General features: G+C 40.0%; 1 long non-coding RNA gene across 3 annotated transcripts in view; it reads right to left on the bottom strand.

Annotated features, from left to right (window-relative positions):
- The window catches only part of LOC140736065 (uncharacterized), an 82,990-nt gene extending 71,063 nt beyond the window's left edge, over positions 1–11,927 (bottom strand). For all 3 annotated transcript variants that reach the window (XR_012100878.1, XR_012100879.1, XR_012100880.1), the window contains exon 1: positions 11,595–11,927. This is a non-coding gene — a long non-coding RNA (uncharacterized lncRNA). The remainder of the gene's footprint in view (positions 1–11,594) is intronic.
- Positions 11,928–12,696: the final 769 nt, after the last annotated feature.

Raw genomic sequence — 12,696 nt, 5'->3', positions numbered from 1 at the left:
AAACAGTTGACGTTTCAATCTGGGACCCTTCTTCAGGAGAAGGAAAGGGGAAGCCGCCAGAATAAAAAGGTGGAAGGAGGGAAAGGAGCTTAGCTGGAATGTGATAGATGAAGACAGGTGGGTGGGAAAGGTCAAGGGTTGGAGAAGAAGGAATCTGATAGGAGAGGAGAGTGGACCATAGGAGAAAGGGAAGCAGGAGGAGACCAAGGGAGAAGTGATAGCTAGGTGAGAAGAGGTGAAAGGTCAGAGTGGGGAATAGAGGAAGGTGGGCAGGTTTTTTTTACTGGAAGGAGAAATCGCTACTCATGCCATCGGGTTGGATGCTACCCAAATGGAATATGAACTCTGAGTGTGACTTTATCTTGGCACACGGGACCCCATGGCTGATGTAGTTTAAGTTTGCCTATACATTCAGTTTTATTTGTAGGAAGTTTTGCTTAATTCACTGACTTTAGTTTTTAATTCCCTTGGCCTTGGCCCTATGTACCTTGGTTAATATCAACTGTAAGCAATGTTCCTACAAATGGTGCTTCCACTGGAGAAATTATTTGCCACATTTTCTAAAATACCATGATATTAAATTCTCAAACCTTGGTTCACTGGCTGTTAGTGATGTTCTAACGTAGGCTTTGCTCTTGAGGGCCTCTTTTGTTGGTCTTTTTGCCTTTTGATTATTTCTTTTTAATTTGTGAAGTGTTTTAGATATCTTATAAAGTAAAACACATGCTTATGTGGTTCTATAGTAATAATTCCTTTTATGATAGCCTGAAACAACCTAAAGCTATCATCTCTTTGCTTGATTGCTGCTTGGCATCATATTGGAGGCATTAAAAATTTGTGAACCCCAGTCCATCAGATTGTTAGACAACATGTGTGACAATAGAACTAGAAGTTTTCAAAATACATTTACACATTGGGCAGCATTGGTTCTTATGGCTAAGATTTTGAATGCAGTGGATCATGAAAAAGCATTTAACGCCTTTTGTCAACAGTTTTGATCCAAATCCATGTTTTACTGTAGTGGCAAAAGGCAATGCTAAAGAAGTGATTATGTTCCCAAAATCTAAAGCTTTAAACTCTGTTTTGACTTCTGCATTGATTTTGATGCTACAGTAATTGTCTCAGGCTTGAAATCAGGTAAAGTCCTGTTCTGTACTGACAGTAGTGCTGATCTCAAGGAAACTGTTTAGCTGTATCTTCATTTCACTGATTCCAGACAGTGATGTGTCACCCTAAAGATCTTGTAAAAGGTGTTTTCACTCTGGTGTACTTACAATCTTTTGCCCTTTAATTTGTCAGTTTGTTAGAAGATTACTGAACAGATTCAAAGCACAATTTCAATCAGTAATATCAAATCTGCTTTTATGTTCTGCTTTAATAATTACCCTAGCGCAACTGGTTGAGTATTGGTAGAGGCATATCTACATTTCCTGAAAATAGAGTATGTAATTTCTTGATAAAAATGCTAATACAAGGATCAGAGGGAAAAAAACAACTTCTTTCAATTGTAGACCCGATTGATATTTTCACAGGAAAGACATTCCTATTGTTTCATTTCTCTGAGTCAGGAATGGTGTAACATCATCAATTCCAGGAATATAATTTGGTATCCAATGACGCATTGGTTATGCTCAGGGATTGAAGCTACGTTTAGGACTGTGATAGAAGATGCACTTAAGAAGGTTGAATGAAATATATCTCGGATAGCTAAGAGAAATAAAAGGTAGTAAAAGTCGAAGAATTGTTCACAATATTTCAGTCCACACTGGTCAGTCGAGCAGGAATAGATATACCGGTACTTTATTGATCCCAAAGGAAATTACTGTGTCACAGTAACATTACAAGTGCAAAGATATACAAATGTACAAATATTAGAAGAGAAGTAAGAAAGAGTAAAAAATAGGTTATCTCAAATAGTCTAACAGGAGGGAGTCATCACTTCCCTAGCTATAGGTTGACCCATAATGGAGCCTAATAGCTGAGGGTAAGAATGACCTCATATAGTGCTCTTTGGTCTTAGTCTATTACTGAAAGTGCCCCTCTGTTCAGGCAAGATGGCATGCAGAGGGTGAGAAACATTGTCCAGAATTTCCAGGAGGGTCCTTTGTTATATGGTTATAAGTTAATGGAATTGTTTTATTAATATCCGACATGCAGTTCATTTTCCCAATATTTACTACTACATGTTATTTTTGGAGGGTCCAATGCCTTGTACTAATTGTACAAGGCATTGGTAAGGCCGAATTTGGAGTATTGTGTACAGTTCTGCTCACCGAATTATAGGAAAGATATCAACAAAATAGAGAGAGTACAGAAAAGATTTTCTAGAATGTTACCTGGGTTTCAGCACCTAAGTTACAGGGAAAGGTTGAACGAGTTAGGTCTTTATTCTTTGGAACGTAGAAGATTGAGGGGGAACTTGATAGAGGTATTTAAAATAATGAAGGGGATAGATCAAGTTGATGTGGAGAGGCTTTTTCCATTGAGAGTAGGGGAGATTCAAACAAGAGGACATGATTTGAGAGTTAGGGGACAAAAGTTTAAGGGTAACACGAGGGGGAATTTCTTTACTCAGAGAGTGGTAGCTGTGTGGAACGAGCTTCCAGTAGAAGTGGTAGAGGCAGGTTCGGTATTGTAATTTAAAGTAAAATTGGATCGGTATATGGATAGGAAAGGAATGGAAGGTTATGGGCTGAGTGCAGGCCAGTGGGACTAGGTGAGTGTAAGTGTCGGCATGGACTAGAAGGGCCGAGATGGCCTGTTTCCGTGCTGTAATTGTTATATGGTTATACCACAGCCTCCAATGTGTCCAATTTGACTCCTATAACAGAGCTAGCCTTTCTCAGCAGTTTATTGAACCCTGGTTGATGCCATTCTCCCAGCACACCACACATAAAAGATTGTACTGGTGACAACGGACTGGTAGAACATGTTAAGGAGAGGCCTGCATACTCCAAAGGACCTCAGACTCCAGAGGCGTCTCTGGCCCTTCTTGTACATAGCCTCTGTGTTAGTGCTCTACTCAAGTCTATCATCCTGTAACACCCCAGGTACTTGCAGGTCCACACCCTCAATAGTAACAGGGAGCAGTGCAGACTCAGTTTTCCTCAAGTCCATCACCATCTCCCTTGTCTTACTAATGTGAAGACAAAGGAGTTGATTCAGCCTGCACCATTTGACAAAGTCCTCCACCAGGGCTCTGTATTCATCCTCACATCCTCCCTTAATACACCCAACTATTGCTGAGTCATCAGAGAATTTCTACAGATGACTTGACTCAGTGTTGTATCTAATGTCGCAGGTATACAGGGTAAACAGGAAGGGAGCTATACAGCCTCCTGTGGGGCCCCAGTGCTGCTCATAGCCATGTCTGAGACACAACTCTGAAGCCACACAGACTGTGGTCTGCCAGTCAGGTAGTCCATTATCCAGTATACAACGAAAGTTCCAAACTGCATTAAACGGAGTTTTTCCCCCAGTAATGAGGGCTGAATGGAATTGAAGGCACTCGAGAAATCAAAAACCATGATCCTCACAGTGCTGCCCGGCTTATCCAAATGGGAATAGGCTCTGTTCAATATTATCTACTCCAATGTGCTCCTAGTAGGCAAACAGCAGGGGACTGAGGGGTGATCTGTCCAGGGTTCGGAGGTGAGCCAAGACCAGCCTCTCTAGGGTCTTCATGATGGTAGTCATTCAAGACTTTTGGTTGGCCCTTCTTGAGTATTGGAACCACATATGATATTAATCACACGGTCGGGACCATTTCCAGGCTGAGGCTCAGAATGAAAATGCACTGGAGAACTCCACACAGCTGCTCAGCACACTCCTTCAGACCTTGGGGTCACACCATTTGGTCCCAAAGCTTTGACATGTCTGAGTTTCCCCAGAGACCTTCTCACCTGTTTAGTAGTGAAGGTGAGTCCATGATAACTGGGGAGCTGGTGGAAGGTAGAGGCTGGAGGAGGTGAAGATCGGGTTAATTGTAGTTGGTATTGGAGGTGTGGGTGGTAGGTGCAAGGCAAGGAGAGGATGTAGACAGTGGTAGCCTGTGTTTCTCATCCACACGTTGAACTGAAGGTGGCAGGAGGGAGCACTGTGTGCCTTGGTATCCAGTCTGGTGTGTGGAGGGGGTTGTTTTAACTCATTAGCCCATTCATGGCTGCTCTCTGAGGCTCTATAGCTAGGCTAATTGAAGCCAGTGATATTCTACATGCCTCTCCACACCTCCCATGTGCAACTCTGCCCAAGCTTGTTCTCCAGTTCTCTCCTGTAAATACTGAGTGTTTCTAATGTTAGATAACTGTTCAAGAAAGGCAAAGAGGGATGCACAGGAAAATATAAATTAGGCTGCCTAATATTAGTGGTGAAATAGTTTTAAAAACTGTTATTAGAAACAAAATGAACTTCTATTGAGTAAGTTAAGTTGAGGAGAATCAGCAGGAATTTGTTAAGACTATCTTGAATGAATTCATGAGTACAGTAGCAGATCAAATATAGTGTAGCAAATACACTTATGGATCTTCAGGAGGCATGGCACAACGTGCAAACAGAGGTTTATGAAGAAGATCAATGCCCTTGAAACTGCAGACAAAATTATATTTTACATTACAAGTAAAACTGCCTGTAAGTCACACTGTGACAGTGCTCACTCTCATAATAGTACTGATGTCATCCTTGAGTTCAGTCGGACGGTGGAAATTTCTGGTGACTAAAATTGTTCATACATACTGCTATTAGAGGATCACCCACTTTTTAACATTTATATAGGAAATGACTCGGAGTAATTTGATGATTTAATCTATGTTGCGTATCTCAAGACCAAAATGCAAATCCAGTTTTAAGGAATGATTAATGATTGATGAAACAAAGAATGTTCTAGAAGGACTTGATATTCATCAACAATGGCTGGAAGAATCTCAGTCAAATTAAAAGAATATTTCTTTATACATTGCAAGAGTAATAGAACTGACATAATCAGACGAGCAAGATATCTCCTGTCACAAATTTCCTTTACAGATTCATACTAAACCCCTGACAGGCTTAACTCTCTTGCTGAAACAATAGCTAAGAATTTTCTAGCTGTTGCACATTTAACTTCCACACCAGTCAATAATGTTTCTGGGTGGATTGGGACGATTTTAAATTGGGTTACCGTTTTTTTTTTGCAGTTTTCCAATAGACAATTCTATCAGCTGTTGGAGTTATTGTTTTTGTAGTACTCTTTCCATTGAAATGTTGAAATCTGCGAGGATGGAAGTCTGACTTCTGCTTTTTGTATAATGGCTTCACACCTAAGGCTTTGTTGACTCCTATCCCAAACCAGCACCACTATGGGTTATCGTTCATTTATCTGCTTTGCTATTCTTTGCCTCGAATTTGCCTTTTTACCTATTTTTCTGTTTCATCCTTAACCCTGGAATAGTGAAGGGCTGGGACTGGCGTGATTATGTTATTCTTGCTTCTCTCCTTTTCCTAGTCCTGATCTCTAACATTGCCTGAGGTATGCATTTCCCTGGCCTCATCTCGAGGGGAAATTTGGATGTATCAGTCATGAATAACTGGTTTAATAATAGCACAGTAAGATAAGTAGACAAACATTATTTTTCACTTACCTATTTAGATGTTGCATATTTGCTTTTTGTACTTTGTAAATGTGTTGTTCATTGCTAATGATGCCATTATACTATCGTGGTTTACACTTTTGTCTTTTAAAACCATCTATCTCACTATCTTTTGTGTGATATGTTATACAACAGTAAAAGACCATTGGAGAAAGACAGCTACCCTGAGGAATGCTGTACTCCTGGTTACCTTTTTACCTATTCTATTGTGATTTCTTCAGAAATGGAGATGTAATTCTAAGGTCTACAAAGCATCATATTGTCAAAGAACTAATTGAATGTGTTTTACTTACTATTTGGGAATAAGCATATATGGTACTCCTACAATGCAACAATTAGGACCACTAGGCCTATTAATCTTGCTATTAGTGTTATACTTAATGTTACAAGAATAATTTGTATATTTGGTTGATAAAATCCCATGGTTTGACAGAACAAATTGGGTAACCTTTGCTCAGTAAAGGTTTTCTGGGAAAACACAAAAGTTGGGAAGATGTGTCAATTCTTCCCAGTCAGATACAATCCTTAATAAAGCAAAGGGGGATGTCTTGAACAAGTATACTCTGAGTTCAGAATCACCAAAATGGAAAGAACATTATGCAGAATGGTATCAAAATGTTAAGTTACAGCACACCAATGTGTGTTCACTCCTATGAGAGGGACATAACTAATCCTTATGTTTTGACATTTTTTTCTTGGAGATTAGAACTAAAGGTATAGACAGAATTATCAACAGGAGAACAATACTCTTGTAAGGAAGATTTGCTTGAAAATGTTTCAATTTACTGTATGCTACTACTTGTGAAATTATGTAACTGGTGGATATAATGTTCTATAATTAAAATGTGAAATTATTCATCTTTAAGAAAAGGATAACAGCATACAGGATCAGTAACTTGTTTTCAGGAAACCTGAGTAACGTTGTGAACTGCAATGCAAACATCTCTGTGAAAGGCTTGAACTATTTTCAGCTTATTGAGGGTCATTGCCAGCTGACCTGATGAACTGACAGTGACAGAGATGGTGATTTGAGGAAGAAAATGGCAGGAACTGTTTGTTGGTAAGTGTTACATTTGTTCTTAATAAAGACAAACAGCTGGGTAAAAATGATAGTACATCTTTAGTTATTCACAGGACATTCCAGTAATTGCTTCTGCCCGACACGAGCGCAAGTGGCCAGTTCACCAATGTCATTTTTGGTTTCAGGTGACCAGCCCGCATTGCACACTGAGAACTGAAATTCTTTATTAAGTACGCATATAATAACACACTCCCCTCCCTTTTAAAGAAAAAAACAAATACAATACAATGTCCTCGTAAACCTGCAAGAAACAATAATGCTTTCCAACAAAGATATTTACATTAACTTCAATTGTAATGAGCAATTACAGTCCCTCATTCATTCATCAACTCTCAATCAGTCTCTGAGGTGTTTTGATGATCCTTTCTGGTCTGCTGTTTGTCTCCACAGATGTATTGCTTTCACTTGCTGTGTTAATATTGGTGTCTTTCTAAGAATTCTGATAGACAATTTTTTTTTTCAGATCTGCTGGTCTCTTTGGTGTACTAACAGGTGATGTGTCACACCTATGTGTTGGAGCTTGTGGTCGTAGATTCACATAGTTCCTTCTCAGAGGTCTTCCACGCTCCATCTGGATCCGGTAGGAATGTGGAGCCTTGCATGGACCATGTGCCAGAATCATGATCTCAGATTTGCACTTGATCTCCAGGCTTCAGGACTGGTAGGCTTTTTGCTGGCTTGTGATACTGTTTCTGTTTTTCTTTCCCTTTCTCTACAGCCAATTTGATCTTGTGTGTTCGTTTAGGTGTCAACAGGTATTTGTACACTGGGAGTTTAGTGCATATAAATGACCCATCAGCATTTGGGCTGGTGAAAGGCCATTCTGCAGTGGCGCACTTCAGTAAATCATCAGACTTTTGTGGAAGTTTATCTTGCACCTTCTTCATGGGGGCCTTCACTACCTTGACTGAACTATATGCTAGAAGTTGTATACCGAAACTGCCAATCATTTGCAATGGAATTGAATTCACAACGTGAAAATTGTGGGCCATTCTCTGATACTACCTTTCAAACACAGAAGACAATGACCGCTTTGCTGGATGTTGAATGCAGTGTTGCATCTTCTGCATAATTTGAAAAGTAGTCTGTTAGAACAATACAACTCTTCCCATTACATTCAAACAAATCCACTCCAAATTTGAAATACAGCCTGTCTGAAACAGGGTGTGGTGTAAGGAGTTCTGCTTGCTGCTTTCGTCTGTAGGTAAAACATATTTCATCTGAAGCAATGATCTGGTTGATGCCTTGGTTCATCACTTCACGAGTCACTGACACTAGAGTCACAAGCATGTTTCCTTTGAAGACCATGACAGTTCTGCTTTGTATGCTCAATAATCCCAAATACACATTGGGCAGTCATTCTTAGTTGCTGGCCATCCTTCTGCATTGTCTCTTTGAGTACTTTCATTGTTTCATCTGTCACTGATGCTGTCGTAATCTTCTCTGTTCTATTGGGAGATACTGGAATGAAGGCAACAATAATGTTACTATAGGCCTGTATATCAGCATTAATCTCTTGGTCACTCTTTTCTTTCTTGTTGACTGCTTGAGACAAAACATCAGCAGCAAACATATATTTTCCCGGTGTGTAGATAATCTTCACGTCGTACTTCTGCAGTCTTATCAACATGTGTTGTATCCTCATGAGACAGTCATTCGGTGGTTTAGACATAATTGAGACCAGTGGTTTATGGTCTGTCTCCACTTCAAAAGCTTGTCTATAGATTAACTGATGGAACCTTTCATGTGTATACGTGCTGGCAAGAAGCTCTTTCTCTATCTGTGCATAGTTGACTTCCGGACTTGTTAAAGCCCTTGATGCAAAGACCACGGGTTGCCATGTGCCATCATGCTGCTGTAGTAGTACTGCTCCAAGGCCGTACTGGGATGCATCAGCTGAGATCCTAATACACCGTTTCGGATCATAACACTTCAGCATGGGCTCTTCACTGAGCATTCTCTTCAGCCTCTTAAAATACTCTTCTTGCTCGTGAGACCAAATCCACTCATTTTGCTGCTCAAGGAGTGACCTAAGTGGTGACCCAGCAGATAGTCGTGGGATGAACTTGACCAGGTAAACGTTTCACATCTCCTTGTTTTGGAGCCTTGTCATGTTCTCATTGCCTGACATCTTTCTTGGGTCAGGCTTCGCTCCCTCTTCTGATATGACATCTGCTATGAAAGCCAGTGTCTCAGCACCAAGCTCACATTTCTAGTATTCAAATTGATATTCTGTGCCATATCAAGCACCTGTCTCAGTTGTGCATCATGCCTATCCTTGGTAGATCCCCAAACAATGATGTCATCAATCATGGTCTCAACACCAGGTATGCCCTCAAAGATAACCTGGATGGTTTTATGTAGACTTCTAGCATGGGCAGAATCCCATACAGTAACTGAAGAAAGTGATATATTCCCTCTGGTGTGTTAAAAATACGTAGCCTCGAACTTGCCTCATCAAGCTCCCTCTGTCAAAACGCAGATGATGCATTGAATTTGCTAATCCACTTGGCACCTGCAAACCGGGACATAATCTCTTCCATTGTTGGCAATTTAAAATGCTCTGTCTTGGTGGCTTTATTGAGCTGTCTTGGTACTAGACATATCTGCAATGCTCCATTTTTCTTTTGCACATTGACCAATGAGCTCACCCATTTTGCTGGTTCTTCAATATTCTGTATGACTTTTATCTGTTCCACTAATGCTAATTCTTGTTTGAGTTTGTCTCAAAGTGCATACAGAACTTCCCTGCATTCATAGACAATAGGATCCACTGTCTCATCTATATGGATTTTGTGGACGCCAGGTAAGAATCCAAGCCCCTCAAAGGTGTCTGCGTACTCTTCCGGAAGTGAAGTGTGGTCATCTTTGGACTGTGAAGCCACCACCAAAACTCTTTTCACATGCACTCACACCTAATATTGGCTGTGCCCTCTTTTCTGCAATCAGTAGCTGTGCCTTTAGGTGCTGCCCCTTGTTCTTGAAGGTCACTACACAGCCCTCTTTTACTGGAATGCTCTCTCCAGTATAGCCCGTCACTTCTAACTTAACTGGGTAAATGTGATTCTTTACATTGAGCGTTTGTAATCATCCATGGATAACAGATTCACTTGGGCTCTGGTGTCGAGCTTGAACGGAATTATTGTCTCATTCAGTCAATGGAACAATCCATTCCGTTTTACCAGCACCAACAGCCTGTAGAGAATCAACAAAGACTTCCAACGTTTCTTCAGCAACAGTGTGCATTTTTCTTCTTCCCACAATTATTACAGGACTTTCCATAAGCAGGACGTGTCTTTGGGATGTACCTGTCTTGACATTTGCTGCATTTACTGTCTGAGCCTATCTCTTTGCTTTGCTGTTGCTTTGGAAATGGCTTGTACTCTGCCCCTTCCCACTGTTGTTTCTGTCCTGTGCAGCTCCTTAGTTGGCAGTCATGTAGTCTCTGCTGTCCTACATATATCCATAGTCTTTTCCGATGTTAAAACTTTTTCATGGAGCAATCTTTCTCTAAGCCCATTATTTGAAGTTCCACAAACTATTTTGTCACTAATTAGTGAGTCTTTCAAATCTCCAAACTCACAGGACTTACTCTGGGTGTGAAGCTCAACTATGTATTGGTCAAAACCATCACCTTGTTTCTAGTCAAAGGAAAATAACTTGTATCTTTCATAGGTGATGTTTATACTTGGGGCAAAATACTCCTCAAATTTTGTCATCAATGTAAAAGCTGTCTCGTCAATTTGAAAGTTGTTGTAGGCGTCCAAATCATCTTTGCCAATTATGTGTAGAAAGATAGACCTTCAATTTTTCATCCACACATCTGTCTCTACTCGCTGCTAAATGTATATTGAATCAATGTTTGAAGTGTTTCCAGTTATCAGTTAGATTGCCAGTAAACCGCATGGGTGTGGGAGGACCTAGCTTATCCATATGGAAATGTTGGGCTCTCACCTGAATCTCTCTTGTTGAATTCGGTGAACAACGGAGACTTCAGGACACAATGTGCTCTCTGGGTGGCAGCTTCTCTCTGTTTGAACTAGTGTCACTTTCTCAGTCATGCACAGTTCATTTATGCTCCAAGCTTAGACCTTACGATGACTTCTGACACCATTTTTAGTTTGTCTTCGTAAAGACAAACAGCATGGGTAAAAACACTAACGCATGTTTAATTATTCACAGGATATTCCAGTAATGGCTTCTGCCCAACATGAGTGATTGCAACCATCTCACCAATGTTATTTCTGGCTCAGGGTAAAACTCCCACAGTGCACACCGGGAACTGAAGTTCTTTATTATGTACACACATAGTAACGCACGTGCAGTAGTTGCTCTCATTTCTTTTCATGAAACCCTCATTTTTCAAAGGAAACTGACTAAAACGGTTCTCCAAGTGCAGAAGGCTGCATCTCCAAAGAAAACCTGTCATAATACACCAAAGTTATGTAACTTAAAGCCCCATTTACTCAGTATTTCCTGTCTACTGACCTTTGCATGTTCTAGCTAGTTCACATGCAAAGCGATTAAGCAAGACGGAGACATGAGCAGTCGGTGGCACTGACACAGACCCTGCCCAATTCAAAAGCAAAATAAGTTTTTCTCTTCAGGTTTATTTGGTTTCACAGCTTGAGCAGCACCTGTTGATGAATATTCCTGCTTTCATGATTTACAAAGCAGTTTAGGAATTGTAGCTTATTTTCTTATACTGATGTTTGGTGCAGAACTGTTAAACCAAATCTCTGACCTCTAGCTGTGGCTGGGATGCATTTAAAATTCACTGCGATGTTCTCTTTGTAACTTCACTGGTATTTATGTTGCATATTTCATCCACATAAAGATTTTTCTAAAAGGAACTTGCAAGTAAGGAAAATACTCACTCTAATACTTACACTGGAGATATCTTTTGAAATAAACTAACATAGAAGCTGGACTACAGGAAGTTGTCTGTTCACAGCTTATTGGCCACACTTGCTGATGAAATGACTGGAATCAAGTTCCTGCTGTTAGTGACAGAGAGAGAGAAAAAACAAGATGGATAAACCCTCACAAAAGCATTAACATTAATTTGAGAACACATTCTAGTATTGTATATAAAAATTCTGATATAATCTTTGTACATCAGACACTGTGAATAAATCCAAATAGATCAATTGAACAGAGATGCTGCCAGGCAAAGAATTATCAAGAAACAATAGCACAACAAGGAAGCAGGGATTAAAATATTTCTGGTGTTCTCATGGAATCTCAGTGCGGAAAAATATTATTTTAGAGTAATTTATGGGGTTTGAAATCAATTTTTCTTTCCTTTAGACATTAAACGTTAGTTCAAAATGTGATTGCTATTATAGTATAAAATTCATAAATAATCCTAATCCAAAAGAATTGCAAAGATAACTTTAAGGGACATTAAAGACAAAGAAAAATCCAGTGCTGATAATAGGAACATGATGGGCTAGTCCATGAAAGACAGAATAAGGAAGATATTCAGAAAGCTTGGAATGGGCTAGGTGGAAAGGGAAAATCTCACCCCACAGCCCATGGCGTACTATGGATGGCAATATGGTGTTACAGTTAGCACAGTACTTTACAGCATCAGCAATCAGCAATTGGGATTGAATTCTCACCACTGTCTTTAAGGAATTTGTAAATTCTCTCTGTGACGCGATGGGTTTCCTCCAGTTATCCAGTTTCCTTCCCCCATTCCAAAGATATAGAAGTTAGGGTTAGTAAATGGTTGGCATGCTTTGTTGGCGTTAGAGTATGGCAACACTTGCAGGCTGCCCCCAGCCCATCCTTGAACTGTGCTGGTCGTTGACATTTCACTGCATGTTTTGATATACACGTGACAAATAATAAAGTTAATCTTTAGGTAATCATAGTGCAAGACCTTATTAAAAGAAGAAGAAAGCCTTAAGATGCATGTGCCAGTTCAGTCAGAGGCAATCGAGAATCCGGGTTTCTGAGCAAAAAGAAAAACAGTTTAGAAGCAGG

The sequence above is a fragment of the Hemitrygon akajei genome, chromosome 11 (assembly GCF_048418815.1).
Source record: "Hemitrygon akajei chromosome 11, sHemAka1.3, whole genome shotgun sequence".
In the NCBI taxonomy this organism is placed as follows: Eukaryota; Metazoa; Chordata; class Chondrichthyes; order Myliobatiformes; family Dasyatidae; genus Hemitrygon; species Hemitrygon akajei.
This window is presented reverse-complemented; position numbering and strand designations above follow the sequence as displayed.